We start from the raw sequence: 18,391 nt of genomic DNA on the forward strand, positions 1-18,391 counted from the left end.
TGTGGCCGCCCTAACAAAAGGGAGCTCTACTCTCTCCCACACTACGTGCTTTGGATGTGGACAAAAAGGCCACTGGAAAAGGGACTGCCCTGAGGGCAAAGGTTACCAGGGCCCAAAGCGTGTCCCACCTGGAGGAAAACCTTCTAAAATGTGCCCACAATGCAATAAAGGCCATCATTGGGCTAAAGACTGTAAATCCAAATATCATGCTTATGGGAGACCTTTAAACAGGACTGGGGCAACTTCAGCCCCACCCTAAGAAGGAACAATTTCCTGGTCAGGAAAATTCAGTATTTAATCTCTTGGTCTTAGAGGCATTAACCATCTCTCCAGGTAATACACCAGTCCCAGTGACATGTCATTTCTATAACTCTGTAAAAGAATAAATCATGGGGAATGAAAAGTATCTTCTTCAAGGACTAACTGTACATTCTTATCGTACTATGTTGCAATCCAAGTCTCCAACATTAGTCTATGTTTCTAGCTCTAGGCAATGGTTAGGATTAGAGAAAGATGCCAGGACTGCAATATTTTTGCCATTACCATCTGAGACCTCTCCTCAAATATATTGGACTCAACCCACTTTAGATAGATAGCTATTATCTATATTAGGGGAATAGCTTTTTGAACTCTTCAAGACTCAGGAGGAGATCAGAATATTATCCCTCAATCATTATGGCCTAAACATTGGGGAACAAAAAGAGGAACCACAGTACAAGAAGTAGGGGGACAACAATTAGCCAAGGTTAGTGCAGAGGTACTCCAATGGGAGGATGAAGAAGGCAATTCAGGGACTTTTCAACCTTTCATAATTACAGGACTATAATTGTGCTTATGGGGGAGAAAAAAATGCAACAATTGCATATGACTCTCACCACGCACAAAGCTCAACCTTGGGAGGAGGCTCTTTCCCAGGCTCAACAAGATAGGACAGTCACAAGGCCTTGAGGAGGGGCCCTTTCCCAAGCTCAACAAGATAAGATGATCATAAGACCTTGGGAGGAGGCCCTTTCTCAATGTTCTCCTGTCTCTGTGGCCTTGGTTATTCTTGTAACCACCCCCCTCCTAGGGTCACTGATATGAAGTCCTGGCACACAGCTATACCATTTAAATGGTTAATCAATGAACCTGTATGGGTTGATCAGTGGCCACTTTTGGGACAAAAATTACAACAGGCTCATGTTTTGGTACAACAAGAAGAAAAAGCTGGACATGTGGAGCCTTCCAATAGTCCATGGAATAGTCCTACTTTTGTAGTAGAAAAAAAGGCAAAGGAAAATATAGATTAATCCATGACCTTCCAGCCATTAATAAAGCTGTGCAAACCATGGGAGCTTTACAACCTGGCCTCTCTTCTCCTGCCATGATTCCAGCAGAATTTGCAATTATAATTATAGTTTTAAAAGATTGCTTTTTTACTATCCCATTACATGACAATGATAAGGAAGAATTTGCTTTTACATTGCCATCCATTAGTAATGAAAAACCAGCTCAATGATATCAATGGAATGTATTACTTCAAGGCATGAAAAACGGTCCCACCATATGTCAGGGCTATGACAATATGCCACTCCTATACCCTTCTATAAAAAATGTCCACAAATTAAATGTTTTCATTGTATGGATGATCTTTTAAATGCTCATCCCTCATTTACACTATTACAACAGGCCCTCAGAGACTTAGAAAGATGCCTAGCCAAGGAAGATTTAAGTATAGCTCCTGACAAAACACAGCTGTGTCCACCATTCACATATTTGGGGCACACTATAGTTAATAATATAGTCAAACCTCCTAAACAAAAATTAGACATAAAAGAGGTTATGACATTGAATAAATTACGGTCACTATTAGGAACATTAATTGGATTTGGCCTTTTCTTAAGATTCCCTCAGACTCTGTAAAACCTGTATTTGAACTATTAAAAGGAGACTCACAATTAAATTCATTAATAAAATTAACTTCAGAAGCACAACAAGCTATGCAACTTATTGAAACCACTCTTCAACATAGTTTCATCAACAGGATAGACCCCAGTCAGCCCCTCCAGCTACTCATATGGGGTATTCCAACTACTCCAAAAGGGGCTATTATACAATGGCCAAATAAGAGGACAGAGATGCTCTTTACCCATAACACATTCCCTAGGACTATTACTCCTTATTTACAAGAGGTAATATATCTAATTATGAAGGGAAGGCAAAGATGCAAACAATGGTCTGGCAATGATCCATCACTCATAGTTAACTCCCTTACTAATATACAGATAGACTATCTTTATCAACAAAACTATTTATGGCAAATTGCAATTAGTAATTACTCAGGACAATTTGATTATCACTATCCCAATGACCATAAAATGTTTAACTTCTCAGGCCTGGATTCTACTTCTCATCACAGCCACCAAACCTCTAGCCAATACAATCACGGTATATACTGATGATACCAGTAAAGGGAGAGCCGGTTATATAATTTACTCCCCTGTGGGGACATGTACAGAACAAAGAAACATTGCAACTCAAGGAGCAACTGCACAGCATGCTGAAATCTTAGCAGTTCTTGCAGTCCTGCAAGCTCTCCCTGGTCCAGTCAACATAGTTTCAGACTCCCAATATGTAGTTAAAACCATTAACTCTATTGAAATAGCCAGACTAAAAGGAGATCCTAATTCTACCATTTCCAGTTATTCACATGGGCTCAAGTGGTTTTCAGGCTCATACTTCTCCATTTTTTATTACTCATATCTGTTCACATACAGGCCTGTCTGGCCCTATGGCTGAGGGAAATCAAACAGTAGACCAGCTCATCTCCTTCACTGCTGTTGAGAACTCTCAAAGCCCTTCTTCCATTTTCAACAGGCCTTACAAAGCCACCCTTTACTACACCAGATATACTGGAATTCCTTACAATCCTCAAGGCCAAGCAACTGTAGAATGACAACATCAAAAGATCAAAAACCAACTTTTAAAAATAAAAAAGGGGGAGTTCACCCCCAAGTCTCCACATACCCAATTACATCTCATGCTATTAACTTTAAGTTTTTTCTCACTTGATGATCAAGGCATTATGCCTATGGAAAAGCACTTCCATGCATGGAACACCTGCCCACCTATGCATGTTCTTTGGAAGAATTTAGAGACAAACACATGGCAGGGACCAGACTCTTTCCTAACTACAGGTAGAGGATATGCTTGTGTCTTTCCAGAACATGAACGATGACCAAGATGGCTCCCTCTCTGATGCATCAAACCAGTCACAGTCATTGACAGAACCCATGAAGAGACTTCAGCTAAACAAACTTAATCCTAGTCATTGGTTTAAATTTGAACTTAAAGGACTAATAGGCATAGGTGGACTCATGCTTTTGTCTACTTAGTATCTTATGGCTTAAAAAGACTAATCACTCAAGAAACTAACTGCCGCAAAAAAGAAAAATTTCTAAACACCTTTTTCATGAAAAATAAAAAAGGGGGTGATGTAGGAAACCCTCAGGACCCCCAAAGCCTCTTGGAAAGGAGTGGAGTCACTGTAGCTTTTGTGCAATAGCCCTAAGAGAGATTGAAACAGTCCAAAAGGATAGTTGCTGAACTCCCCTGTTCTCTCTCTGCATGAGACTGGGGAAACCAGTCCTGAGAAAATGATATTCCACACACATGGGCTCATAGCCACAGCAACGTGACAGCCAATCCCAGTACAGAGGTCAAGGGAAATCTGTGCACTGTCACATACTCCTTCCTGCTTGTCTGCACTGTTCAAGTACACTCTTCAGAAAATAAACTATGCCAGCTGCCTGGCACAACCCTGAGTTCATGTCGTTATTCACCGCCCGAGCACCCAAGACCAGAGTTGGAGCCCCCACTGCAGCTGGATTGCAACAGTAACCTGGAAAATTAACATGGGCTAGGGCTCCACCTGATATCACTTCAAAAATGAAAGGTATTACAAAGTGCCTGTGTTTCTTGATTGTAATTCTAGCTACTTGGGAGGCAGAGATCAGGAGGATTTGGGTTCAAAGCAGCCTGGACAAATAGCAGGATACACTGGAGCCCAGGTGCTGCTTGTTATTGCCCCAAAACACTTCCCTTCAGGTGTCAACACTCCCCCACACCCTCTGAAATATCCCCTGTGATCCCAGACCAGAGCAGCACTGGGTATTGTCCACCCCCACCAGACCTCCATCATGGGCAACCTGAGCTCCAATGCTCCCCAACAATGACTGCTGATGAGCCAGTAGGCACTTCCCCCAAGAGAGCTAATGGCCTGGTGAAGAACAATGGACACTTCTTCCCAAGACTGAAGGGGGTCACGTCCAGTGAATGGAACAGATGAGGCAGCTGGGGCCATTGGTGATATCATTGAGCCAGTAACCCCAAGCCAGGGTGCTGAGGCCAAGGGGAAGGTCCCCCCTAATAACATCCCTAAGAAGAAAAAATTCTTCTTCAAGAAGTCTTTCAAATTGAGCAGCCTGTACTTCAAAAGAAATAGGAAGGAGGGTGTGGGTGATTCTTCTGCCTCCTTGCCCACAGAGGAAGAGCAGGAGCAAGGGGATATCAGCATCTGCAGTGATGAGAACACTGCCCAGGAAGGGAAGGCTGTGACCACCCCTGAGAGGCAGGAACCCCAGGTGCAGGGAGCAGAGGCTATTGCTGCCTCCAAAGGAGGAGACACAGAAGAAGAGGCAGGCCCCAGGGTGCAGAGCCATCCACTCCCACAGGGCTGGAGAGAGGTTCTGCATCAGTCAGCAGTGAGTGGGGTGGGGGCAGGTGGGTGATCTAAGCTGCAAAAATGGTGATGTCCTTGTGAGGTCACTGCCTGGACCTGGTGTCCAGACTTCCTTCTTGTTCCTAGAAAGGAAGGAGCTTCTTGTCCCCTCCTAGCCACCATCCCTCTCTTCTCTTCCCTCTGTGGATTCTCCCACCAGCCATCTGGGCTTCCTCTTAAGGCCAGTAGAAGAGGGTCCCTTATAGTTGCCCAGGTTAGGTTAGTGATGAGAAATGCTCCTGTTCCTGGCCCTGCCTCTTTCCTTGTCCCCAACACTGCCATTGCTGGTTTTCTTCTCCAATTCTTTTCCAAGCAGATATCATTTATCCTTCTCCCCAAATCCCTGAGCCATAAGTGGGGTGCTTATACTCCCAAACCCTGAGTGTCCAGTCTTCCCCTGTTGAGTTTTTTCAGTCTCTTGTGCTGTGCTTAGTCACACACAGGCTGAGGAGGACACTGTCCCTGTCTAGGTTTTTATAAATATCTTACTCAAGTTCAAATCTTCAGTTTGCGAATCAACTATGTTTCTTTTCTGACTTGGTAAGCAAGTCACAGGCTTTGTGGTGGGAGGGATGTCTGAATGTGAACAACTTGTCTTTTTTTCTCCCATTATTGTAACTAACTTTTAATAACAAAACCTCAGATATATACTTTTTTTTAAATGGCTAAAACCCTTCTCTTCTGTCTGGTTTTACTATAACATTTGAAAAAGTAATAAATGCTGTCTCTTGGGAAAAAGTGGCTAACCTAGATTCAGCATCCAGAGCACAACACAAATAAGGTTTAAAAATATGTGGAAATGAACATGCATTTCAGAAGGAACAAACATGTCAAGGGTCAAAAGTGACATCTCTGTCTAAAAAGACAAGCAAACATGGTTTTCTAAACGGATTTTAATAATGAAAACAATTAAGCCAACTTTTCTGAAGTTTCTTGCTTTCTCCAGACCTGGAATCTCTGGCCCACCATAAGCCTGAGCCAGCACACCATTTCCCTTAAAGACAGGCTGACTTCAGGGGATAACCTTCTTGATCCTGGAATTGACGTTGATTCCTCCATCGTGTCCCCCTCCACACACACTATCATTGAAGACCCTTGGTGCTGAAAACAGACACATAAGAGACCAGAGAACTTCTTGAAAAGACAATTTCTTTTGATCAAAATGGTGCAAGCATGTATCATTCACTTCAGTTGAGTGGATATGTGAGAACAAAGTTGTCAACAGTAAATTCTCCTTATATCCATGATGCAGCTGTTCCTGCCACTTACCTGGGATTTGTCCAGATCAAAGTTTCACAGTCTTTCTTGATTGGCTTAAAAGGCTTGGGGGATAGGTTAGGGCAATTTTTTCAGGCAATTGGGCTGTACTAGAATCTGGAAGAAGAAACAGGAATGCTTTAAGCAATGCAAGTCACCCAAGATGGCAACCTGAGGAATTTTAAGTAATCTAAAAGGGTGACATATAATTTGATAGAAAAGACCATTTTTCTTACAGTATGTTTTGAAGCTATTTTGAGTGAGACTGTTTTCCTGATTTCTTTCTGAGCATGTTTATTATTGGCTTATAGACATCATTGTATGATGATTTTGCAAATTGCAACTTTACTGAAAGTGTTTATCACATCCAAGGGTTTTATGGGAGAGATTTTAGAGTTCTTTAAGAATAAGATCACATGAACATTTATACTTACAAGTAGGGATAACATGACCTTTCTTTTCTGATTTGCACCCCTTTAGTTATTTTCTCTCTCCTTATGATCTGGCTAAGATTCAAGGAATATATTGAACAAGATGGGAGAGAGGGAACACTTGTCTTCTTTGGAAGAATTCTTGACTAATTTTTTTTGTCTATTCATTTATTTATTTTTTTGTCTATGTCATTTACTACTATTTTTATGTTGCATAATTTTTATTTTTCTCTATTTCTTTAGTTTTTAGTCATTCTTAGTGGTTTTTCTGTTTGTTTCCTTGTCTGCTTTATGGATGGAATTAGGGTTTGAACTCAGGGCTTCACAGTTGCAAATCAGGTAGTGTACTGCTTGAGCCACACCTCTAATCCATTTTGCTGTGCTTATTTGGGGGTGTGTTCTCCCAAACTGTTGGTCAGGGCTGGCTTCAAAACTCTATCCTCCTGATCTCAGACTCCCAAGTAGCTTGGATTACAGGCATGAGTCATCTGTGCCAGGCTAGCCTTACATTCCTCCATTAATTTCAACTTGGTTCTGGTGTATCATTCTTGTTCATTTGTTCAGGTGCTCCTGGGGTGTGACCTCAGGACTTCAGACATGCAAAACAGGTGCTCTACTGCTTCAGCAGCCCCCCAAAGTCTTCATGATTTCATTTCTTTCTTTCTCATTGTTTTACATTTACCACAATGCTGAATGGTGAGACACATTTTATTGATATGGAAAATGAGAACCAGTTCAGGAAGTTTCTCATTAGTAAAGAACTCTTTTTGAGGGTTGGAGTTTGAACTCAGGGCCTGGTATATGCTAGGGAGGCATTCTTCCACTTGAGCCAGGGCCCCAATCATTTATGCTTCAGTTATTTTTGTGATAGAATCTCTGACTTTTTTTCCTGGAGAAAGCCTTGGATTGCAATCCCCTTTATTCATCTTCCTCTGTATATTTGGGACAACAGTTATGAATCACCATGCCAGGTTTGCTATTGAATAGAGTGTCACTTACTTTTGCCCATCCACCTGTCTCTACTTTCTACAAAGGTGGGATTACAGGCATGTACCACAACACCCAGCCTGGCATTGAACTCTTAAATTGCTGTTATGCATGTGTCAGAGGTAGTGATTTCACCACTGTGTAAATTCTGCTTTGAATCAAACCACACACAGAAGCCATATCTGGCCAGAACTGTATCACTATGTTCATATGCTCTCTCACTGCTGGGACAATGTGTGACAGTTTTTGTCTGGACTGGGGTTCAAACTCAAGTCTTGGCACTTACAAAACAAGTGCTCTAGTTTTTGAGCCATGCTCCCAGCCCTTTTTCATTTATTTTAAGATAAACTCTGCATATAGCATCCTAGACTTTCTCCAGCAAAAACTGTTCCAAAAGCTTAAGAACCCCTTGGTCAGGTTTACCCACAAAAATGACTTCATTTCTGTGGTAGCAAATTTGTGTTATTTTTTAACTTGCTATGACACAGTACCTAGCATAAACATTAAGGATGGTAGATTTATTTAGCTCATAGTTTCAGTGCTTTCACTTCCTCAAGACAGGTTGGCATGGTGGTTCTGACCCCATCATGGTGGCCAGAAAATAGAGAAGATGGGATAGGATGGGAGGAGATGGAATGTGTTGGGGGGAACCATAAACTTCCAAGGTGTTCCCTCTTGGACCCATTGCCTCCAGGTAGGCTCCACTTCCTAATGCTTTCACCACCCTGCACCCTAATAGGACCAGGAACCAAGCATTCAGCAGCATGTCTGTGTGGGGAAGGGGAGACGATGGAGAAGGCACACTCAAAGCATAACAATATCTACATCTGAATTCATCCTGTTTTGCTCCTTGTTGTTTCCAATAACAGACTCCATGCACCCACGTACATCTTGAGTGCTCTCTTCATCTGTTATTTTGTTCACAGTTGTCATCACCCCTCAGAGCTGGGCTATCTGCTTTCCACCCACTCTTCCATCACCTCTGTTGTCTCTGCTCACCAGTTGTTCCCTGTCACATTTGGCTTCACTCTTTGCTCATGGGCTTTGGCAATTATGTTGCCACTTTCCACCCCTACATTACAATGTGCTCATGAACCCCCAAAGATCTGCCCAGTTTGGGGGTCTAGTCCTACAGCCATGGAGATGAAGGTGACATTAACACTTTTCTACCTCAAGTTCTCTGCCTCTCATGGGATGCACATTTTGTATGCCATGTATTTCCCAAGGTGAAATGTGTGTGTTGGGAAAAGGTCACTTGTTTAGTTCTCATTGTCCTTTCCAGTATCTTCTTTGCTGACCACCATCTTTAGGATCCCCATGGATAGGACCAGCCCAATGTCATCTCTGTGTGGACAGCCCACCTCACTGAGGGTTGTGAATTACTGTTTTGCAGGGATCACCTACCTCAAGTCCAAGGGCCCCCAGTTGGTGTATAGTGATACGCACCACATAGTCAGTCTTCACCTACATTAGCTCCATCATCTTCTGCCTCACAAAACAAGCATTTGAAAATGCCATCTATGAAAATTCCTGCCAAATACCATCTCCACAAAGCTCTTGAAGGTAAGCTTGTTAATGTGGAAATAGAGGGACTGGTGATATTATTGTCTATCCAGACAAATGTTGAAGGATTCCGATTATGTAAAAAGGCCTCTGTCAGTCGATTGATACACACCATGTACTGGTGTCCCCCAGTTCTTGTTTTTGTTTTTGCCTTTGCTTTTTATTGTGTGTGTGTGTGTGTGTGTGTGTGTGTGTGTGTGTGTGTGTGTGATACTGGTGCTTGAACTCAGGGCCTTCACCTTGAGCCACTCCCAGCAGCCCTTTTTGTGATGGGTATTTTCAAGACAGGGTCTCCCATAATGTTTGCCCAGGCTGGCTTTGAACCATGATCCTCCTGATCTCTGCCTCCTGAGAAGCTAGGATTACAGGCATGAGCCATTGACTCCAAACTCCACCAGTTCTTGCTTAGGAAATACTGATCATGATCCACTGTGGATGAATTCACATCACAGAATTCACAACTCTGTACATCTCCTTTTGTGAAGGATCCAGCAAAGCCCACTCTTCCTGGGTGAAGCAAAAAAACATATCATGAAAGGTCACAGAAAATTAAAACATCACAAATGCATTTCAAGTAGGAAGGTGGGACTGACAGTACTGAAGATGTGGACTTAGTCACAAATAGTGTTCACATGATGCTGTGCTCTCAGAACTTTCATTCCATGTCTTGGTCATCACACTCTTACTTTCCATCTATACTCACACACTTTCACACAGTTGCTGTATGACCCTGGTCAAAATCTCACCATTTCCTGGCTTCCTGGACATGCAGGCATCATCTCTAGGTTCCTGAATTCTAAGGGACAAGGGTCGCCTAGACTGGAATGCCTAACGGGTCTCACCACAGATATGAAGATGCCACATGCTATTCAGTCAATAACTAGAAAGATGCTCGCTCCTGATTGGACAGTTTCTGACCAGTGAACAATGATACTGATTGATTTTTAAAGTTCTGGGATATGTCTTCTAAGCCTGAGCATGGGAAAAGCATCCCCTACCTGGCTTAGGGGAACCAAAATATCAGATTCTGCTCACAGCTCTGCCCAGACATGTCTTCCTTTTCTGGGACCTATCCCAGAATGGAGGAGGATACATTCATTTAGCAGAATTGCTCTGGCTCTCTAGACCAGGCAACGGCTTCTTACCATACTCAGTGCTTTTCCTTCTTGAAATGGAATCACAAATATCCTTAAGAAATGTAACTCAATATCCCTGGAGACATTTGAGAATTATGGAAAAGGTGGGTGCCTAGGGGAGATAAGGCACACTGGAACAGGAGGAGTGCCTGATGTCACACCCCAGGAATATGGAATGAGGCAGATGGCAGAGGCTTTCTCATCCTTTCTCTATCAATCTATCCATTTTCAACCAAGGAAATAGAAACATACCAACAAAAAATAAAGAAATATAACAGCAATATTCTACAAGGAATGAAGAGGAAATGGAAAGCAAAACTCTTTCTCAAGAAGATTATCTAAGTGCATTTTGTCTAATCTCCACAGATATTTGTCATATGTACAAGTTACCTGTTGATTTTGGAAACTCTATTCATACAGAAACAGAAACACCATCCAGAAAAAACCATGTCAGTCAGATACCACCTGAAAATGGACAGAAGCCACAACCACATTTGCACGTATTCCTTCTACTTTCATCCTCCTCCTCCTCCTCTGAAGCCTCTCAGTCACCACTGTGTAACTGTTTCTGGCAGATGAAGGCCACATACAAGGGAGGGCAGATGCTCGGGAAGCACCAAGACTCTAGAAAGGCCTCAGCTTGGAATCACCTCAGTACTCTGCTCCGTATTGGTTACTGAGTAGTGTTAGTAGAACATTGAGGAGGTAAATGAGACAAAGGTGCTGAATCCAAATCTTTGAATTAAACACCATGATGGTCCCTGCTTTCCTTGACCATTGACTTATAATGTAGATAAGGGAGATCCCAAGATACTTTATATGGATTTTTAAATGGCCAAATAAGTATTCCTTTCAGATTGGGAAGATTTCAGCTAACTCTTTATTTCATATAAAAATACTGCTCTGCAAAAAGATTAATCCAATGTGAACTCTCTTTGTTTCCCTCAGCTTCTGGGATTTCATCTCCTTTCCAATTGATGGTTGGTCACCAGGTCCTCTGTGGTGAGGGGAATTACATATTCTGCATGCAAGTGTTTTTACAGTTGAATCATAATCAACCAAGGGGGAGGGCCCTGGGGTTTTAGCTCTAGGCTTACCACATGCAAAGCAGAAATTCTAATGCTTGAACCACACTTCCATAGTATTTGACTGGGCAGAGCCTCAGACAGTGGTCTTTCCCACCTAAACTTCCCAAGTTGGCAGGATTACAGGCCCAACCCATGGGTGACTTGCTCCACTCCCTTTCCAAAAGTCTACCTAGACAAAGGTTGAATCATTCTGAAGCTCCCATCCCTTCATTTACACTATCCATTTGAAATGGTCTTCCACCATAGATAGTGATGGTTGGGGTGAGTACCAAGGATATTTTCTTTACTGCTATTATCCATAACTATTTGCATAACTTAGTCAATAAAAGGACAAACTGAGTTGCAGTCCAGGATTCTGACCCAAGCCCTTGGGATGTGTGTATAGAAAAGATTGAATTACATCTTAAGGAGATGACAAATGGTTGTGGATCCCTAGGTACTTTAAGGATGGAGAATGCTCTGGTATTCATAAAAGCCAAGAAATGCTTGAAGGCTGGGACATTTAAGACTATTTCCTCCTTATCTCAACCAGCAAAAACCCTTGTTCCTTCCTTTTATTGCTTATACTCTCTCTACAACAAAATTAGAAATAAGGGCAAAATAGTTTCTGCTGGGTATTGAGGGGGTAGGGGGGAGAGGGAGGGGGTGGAGTGGGTGGTAAGGGAGGGGGTGGGGGCAGGGGGGAGAAATGACCCAAGCCTTGTATGCACATATGAATAATAAAAGAAGAAAAAACCAAATAAAACTTTTCCAGCAGAAAAAAAAAAACAACTATTTCCTGATGTTACTCATTGCTAAGAAGATTGGAATATTGAGCCTGATCCACTGGATGTCTGATCAAGTGAGAAGGGATAGATTGTGTTAAACATGAAGGGACATTGAGCAGATCAAGTGCATGAATATACTAGAGCCCTATTTGAAAAGCCACATTATAAGGGCATGAGCTAGACATTCATGAGTGCCCCCAAATGAAAAACAATTAAAATACCCATGAAATGTCCACAAATGGAATATCAGTTTCTTTCTGCATGCATTTAAAATTCTGTAGGGTTTCCCATTGCCCTAGAAACACACTCTTCAAGTGGCCTTCATGGCCTTGTATGCTCTGTCTCTTCTCTTCCATTAGTTTCCCTACATGTTCCAGAACTTCCTGGAACATGAACATCTTCCTGGAACATCTGACCTGGACTCACTGTCACATGTAAGAATGAGAGTTGGAGAAATGGCATGGTATTCATCCTAAGAATTAAAGAAAGTACTTATATTTTGGTGTCTTTATCTGCCCAAAGGAGATCCCTATTGGGTAAAGTCAAACCACAAGCCATTCCTTAAGAATCAAATTTGGGAACCTCCAGCTTCTGATGAGTCATGTCTACAAACAACAGTTTGGGTTTTCTGGATTCGTTATGGGTTCATTTTCCTTAACTATTCCTGAGCTTTTAGCTAAGATTGTTTATACCTATTCCCTATGATGATATATCTTCAAGAGTCTTAAGTTTGCATCTGAATTAGAAGTGAGTCACAAGTCCATATTTGAAGTAGGAGGTCAGAGAAGAGCAGAGGCCCTTGTACCTCTGCTGGGTTGCTGGGAGGTCTCCAACAGAAATGTGCATCTCAGGAACCAGCAGAAATCTGCACTCACAACCATGGTTTCTCTCATTTACATATTTTCTGCATTGGGCAACCTTGCAGAACTGGGGTCCTGTTGTCCTAAAGATGCCACGAGATACTGTTAGGGCATAATATTAATCTTTTGCAATTGGAACCATGAAGTTGGTGGTCTTCACAAAAGCAGTTTTAGTGACATGGCAGGAGTATGATCCATTTGAGAGCACTGAATGAATTCAGTGGCAATGAGGAAATAGCATTTACAGGCCACCTGTGGGCTCTGAAAGGGTGGAGGAATGGGGTAGGAGGGGATGCTGAGGCAAGGATGTGTAGAGGTGGGAAAGCTCATTTAGGAAAACACTGGTAAAGGGAAAGAGTAGGAGAAATCCATCAAAGACATTGTAAAGTGAGAGGGGAGACATCTGGATTAGGTATGGAGAAACCAACATTTGAACAAGGAAGAACTATTACCTTCACTTTAATAGTAAGAAAAAGGGGATAGGTACCACCGTAAATAAATATAGATCTGCAATTTTGAGGATGAAGGAAATTTTCTATCCTTTGATTTCAATGTTCATGACATTGGGTAATCAGGTGAAATGAGGAGGATTGGAGAAATTTGTAAAATGTTGCAAAAACATGTGAAATGATGGAGTTGTGTTGAGAAACCATTTGCAGTTGAATATTTCGATTCTGTCTTCAGTTAGGTTGCCCTTCATGGAAATGACAAGAAAAGTCATAGTCTCAATTAAATAAATAAGGCAAGACCATTGAGAATATTTGGAAGGGAGAAACTGTAATAATGGATCAGGATATCTAAGGTAGAAAGGAAAGGAAGTATTAAGATAAATAAGCTGATGTTTGATGATAAGAATGTGATATAAGACCCAGATGTCCTGCAGTGGGAAGAGGTGAAGAGAAGGGTATATGCATGTGGGATTTGGGAATGGGTACAGATGAAATATTACTGTGAAAGGAAATGTCTGAGAAGCCAAATCCCCCTAGAATGACAGGAACGCAGAAAGAAATGGATATTGAGGTTAATTGTGTGTGTGTGTGTATGCGTGTGTGTGTGTGCATGTGTGTGTCTGAGAGAAAGAGAGAGAAAGTGTAAGACAAAACTTAATGAAAAAAATGGCTAGGAAGAGGTCTGAAAATGGTGGTCACAGGAAGGTAGTGGTTGATGAGAAAGGACTGAGCCTCAAAGACTAAGGAAGGAGCAAGGAGGAGAATGTTGGTCTAAGAGGAGCACAGGATAGAGGACAACGGTTCTGTTTTCTTCTTAGTCATGAAGGACAGAGGGCACTAAGAAATAAGAAGAAAACTCTTCCTCTAAGGCATGATGTAAGAACACGTGATTTATTTCCATTCATGAAATCACATAAATAGTGTTTCTTAGACACAATATTTGTTATCCTACACAGTTATCCTACAGGTAAAGAGTTTTCAGATCTTTACCTTCTACTTTCCCGTAGATATCAGAATTTTTGGGGTGTGGCATGGAATTTCAATGTGGCCCCAAATGACCTCAAATTCTGGAGTGCTGAAATCACAGGCATTTATCACTTCACACAGCATAATATCCATTTTTATGTGGTATCTTTCTTTTGATCTTTTTCTAGAATCTAGAAAGAGAAACCATCATCAGCAAGCCAACACTGCAGCTCAGATTTCTTCCACCAAATATCCTCTTTCATCACTCAGAAGTTCTCCTCTCCCTAAAGTGTTAGAACACAGAAATCATTCAATCAAATTTTTTGCCACATTGTAATAAGCATTGTCATTTCCATCCCAGTTTCCAACAAGACCTCCTCACTTCTGAGGCCTCCTGACAGTGCCCCATTCTGTCCTTAACACTATCTGCATTCTATTCAAATCCACTTATGAAGGGGACTCAGGGCATCCTGACAGCTGTTTTGCCCTGGCTTTCAGCAGAATTGCTCTTCATGTTTGATTCAGAACAATAAAGACTTCTCCTGTAATCATATCAAAACTGCTCCAGCATCTGTCCATAACTCAGTTCCAAAGCCACTTCCAGTCATTGTACATGTACCCACATCTTTTTCTTCCATTTGATTTTGTCTTAGTCCATATTGTGTGAATATAAAAGAATAACAAAGCTTGGGTAGTTAAAAAACTAACTGTAGCTGGGAGTGAGGCTCAAGTGGTAGAGCACTTAACTAGCAACCCTGAGGATGAAGTTGAAATCACAATACTGCAAAACAAATAAAAAAAAATTAACCACAAAGAAAACACCAGAAATTTATTTACTAACAGCTCTGAGTTTGGGGAAGCCCAGATGACAGAATCATCAGCTGCTGAGGCTTTTCTTCTTGTTCAGTCCTCACCTCAGAATGAGGTTGTGCAGGAGAACTCAAGCTCACTACCACACACTCCATCTAGAGGGGCATTAATACATGAGGCCCAGACCTCAGCTCAAAGTCCCCAACTCTCAACACTGTTTAAAAGCTATTAATGAACAATACAGAATATGAACCTGATATTCAGAGTCTGCTGTTACTAAGACCAAAATGCATCACTCAAAATGTCTTTCAGATTGGAAACTTGTATCTCACATTCAGCCTTCTAAGTGTGGGTTTTATAATTACTATTACCTCATTCTGATATAATGTGTGCTGACCCATAATAGCCATGTAGACTAAGTGCTGGAAAAACAGAAATGATTCGTTATAGGATAAAGATTCCTTATTCACAAAGTGCTGTGAAGAAGGGATGCTTGTGCCACAGTTCAGGTTCTGACAATGTGGGTTTGAGAATTACTGTCACGTTTCTTTGTCATTCTGTACACAGGCATGTAAATGAGCAATGGAGACTAAGGAGTAGAAAAGCACAATCAGTTCTCCCAAGGTAAGAGGTGCATCATTTACAAGGTGCTTTCCAAGAATGGATGATTGGGGCACACTCGCCCTTCTGAACAGAGAAATTTAAAATTGCTATTTCATGTCCAGGTATATACTAGACATAGGTGCAAAAAAGCAATAGAGAAGTACCAGTTGAAAAGAAGGACATGTTCACAATGAAGGAAAGATACATCACTCACACAGTGCTTCTGTAGAGCAGACTGACACTTGTGAAACCCTGAACACAAATTCTTCCTCTTTCAGTTGTTTCACTCAGATAACTCGTTACAATGACAAGAAAAGTAAGTAATACAAAGATATGGTTTAATTAAATTCCAACAATTAACAAAAATTCCTTCTTTGCTGACCTTTAAACATTACTATCTCAAAAATACATAAAAATTAAGTCATTAAGCATACCAGAAGAACATCTAGGGCTACACATGGATCAACATGGTTCAAAACAAAAGAAGAAAAAAAACCCATAAAACTATTAAACTATTTTGAATAAAAGGACAGAATTATATCACCTCAAAATTTCTTTTCAAGGGAGAAAACAAATAATTTAGAGATTCACTTCAAGAATGAACCCTAGTTACAGGTATATGGGGTTCAAACATGTAATCCCGTCTTCTGGGGAGGCTGAGATCAGGGAGGATCAAGGTTGAAGGCGAGGCCAGGGAAATAGTTCAATAGAACCCATCTTCAAAGTAGCCATACCAAAATGGACTGGGGGTGTGTCTCCAGTGCTTGTTTTGCAAGATGGAAACCCTAAATTCAACTGCTGCAACAACAAAAAATATCAAGCCACTACAGCTGTGAAAATGGTAAAGTGCCTGCACAGCAAGCATGAGGTCCTGACAAAAACCCCAGTACTACCACAAAATATATTTAGATGATAATAAACCAATACACATAGAACACTTAAAAATTTTCCTTCAGGAACTGATACCAACCCTCTTTAAACTGTTCCATGAAATAGAAAGGGAAGGAAAACTGCCTAACACATTTTATGAAGCCAGTATTACACTTATCCCAAAACCAGGCAAAGACATCTCCAAAAAAGGAGAACTATAGGCCAATCTCCTTAATGAACATTGATGCAAAAATCCTCAACAAAATAATGGCAAACCGAATTCAACAACACATCAAAAAGATCATTTACCACAACCAAGTGGGCTTCATCCCAGGGATGTGGGTGTGGTTCAACACATAAAAATCAGTAAACATAATAAACCACATTAACAGAAGCAAAGACAAAAACCACTTGATCATCTCAACAGATGCAGAAAAAGCCTTAGATAAGATCCAACACCATTTCATGATAAAAGCTCGAAGAAAGCTAGGAATAGAAGGAAAGTACCTCAACATATATTATATATGAAAAACCTACAGCCAGACTTACACTTAATGGAGAAAAACTGAAACCATTCCCTCTAAAATCAGGAACTAGACAAGGATGACCACTATCTCCACTCCTACTCAACTTTGTACTGGAATTCCTAGCCAGAGCAATTAGGCAAGAAGAAGGAATAAAAGGAATAGAAATAGGTAAAGAAACTGTCAAAACATCCCTATTTGTAGATGACATGATCCTATACTGTAAAGACCCAAAAAACTCTACTCAGAAGCTCCCAGACACCATCAATAGCTACAGCAAGGTAGCAGGATATAAAATCAACATAGGAAAATCATTAGCATTTCTATACACTAATAATGAACAAACTGAAAAAGAATATATGAAAACAATTCCATTTACAATAGTCTCAAAAAAAAAATACCTAGGTGGAAACCTAACAAAAGATGTGAAAGACCTCTACAAGGAAAACTATAAACTTCTGAAGAAAGAGATTGAGGAAGACTATAGAAAGTGGAGAGATCTCCCATGCTTATGGATTGGTAGAATCAACATAGTTAAAATGTCGATACTTCCAAAAAGTAATCTACATGTTTAATGCAATTCCCATCAAAATTCCAATGACATTCATTAAAGAGATTGAAAAATCTACTGTTAAATTTATATGGAAACACAAGAGGCCACGAATAGCCAAGGCAATACTCAGTCAAAAGAACAATGCAGGAGGTATCACAATACCTGACTTCAAACTATATTACAAAGCAATAACAATAAAAACAGCATGGTACTGGCACAAAAACAGACATGAAGACCAGTGGAACAGAACAGAGAACCCAGATATGAAGCCACACAACTATAACCAACTTGTCTTTGAAAAAGGCACTAAAAATATACGATGGAGAAAAGGCAGCCTCTTCACCAAAAACTGCTGGGAAAACTGGTTAGCAGTCTGCAAAAAACTGAAACTAGATCCATGTATATCACCCTATACCAAGATTAACTCAAAATGGATCAAGGATCTTAATATCAGACCCCAAACTCTAAAGTTGATACAGGAAAGAGTAGGAAATACTCTGGAGTTAGTAGGTATAGGCAAGAACTTTCTCAATGAAACCCCAGCAGCACAGCAACTAAGAGATAGCATAGATAAATGGGACCTCATAAAACTAAAAAGCTTCTGCTCATCAAAAGAAATGGTCTCTAAACTGAAGAGAACACCCATAGAGTGGGAGAAATATTTGCCATCTACACATCATACAAAGGACTGATAACCAGAATATATAGGGAACTTAAAAAACTAAATTCTCCCAAAACTAATGAACCAATAAAGAAATGGACAAGTGA

The 18,391-nt window shown here is 40.9% G+C and overlaps 1 pseudogene; it reads left to right on the forward strand.

Moving 5' to 3' along the window:
• The first annotated feature begins 4,178 nt into the window (after positions 1-4,178).
• LOC109678397 (MARCKS-related protein-like) lies at positions 4,179-4,915 on the forward strand (annotated as a pseudogene).
• The last annotated feature ends 13,476 nt before the right edge of the window (positions 4,916-18,391 follow it).

This window comes from Castor canadensis, chromosome 14 (assembly GCF_047511655.1).
Source record: "Castor canadensis chromosome 14, mCasCan1.hap1v2, whole genome shotgun sequence".
Classification (NCBI taxonomy): Eukaryota; Metazoa; Chordata; class Mammalia; order Rodentia; family Castoridae; genus Castor; species Castor canadensis.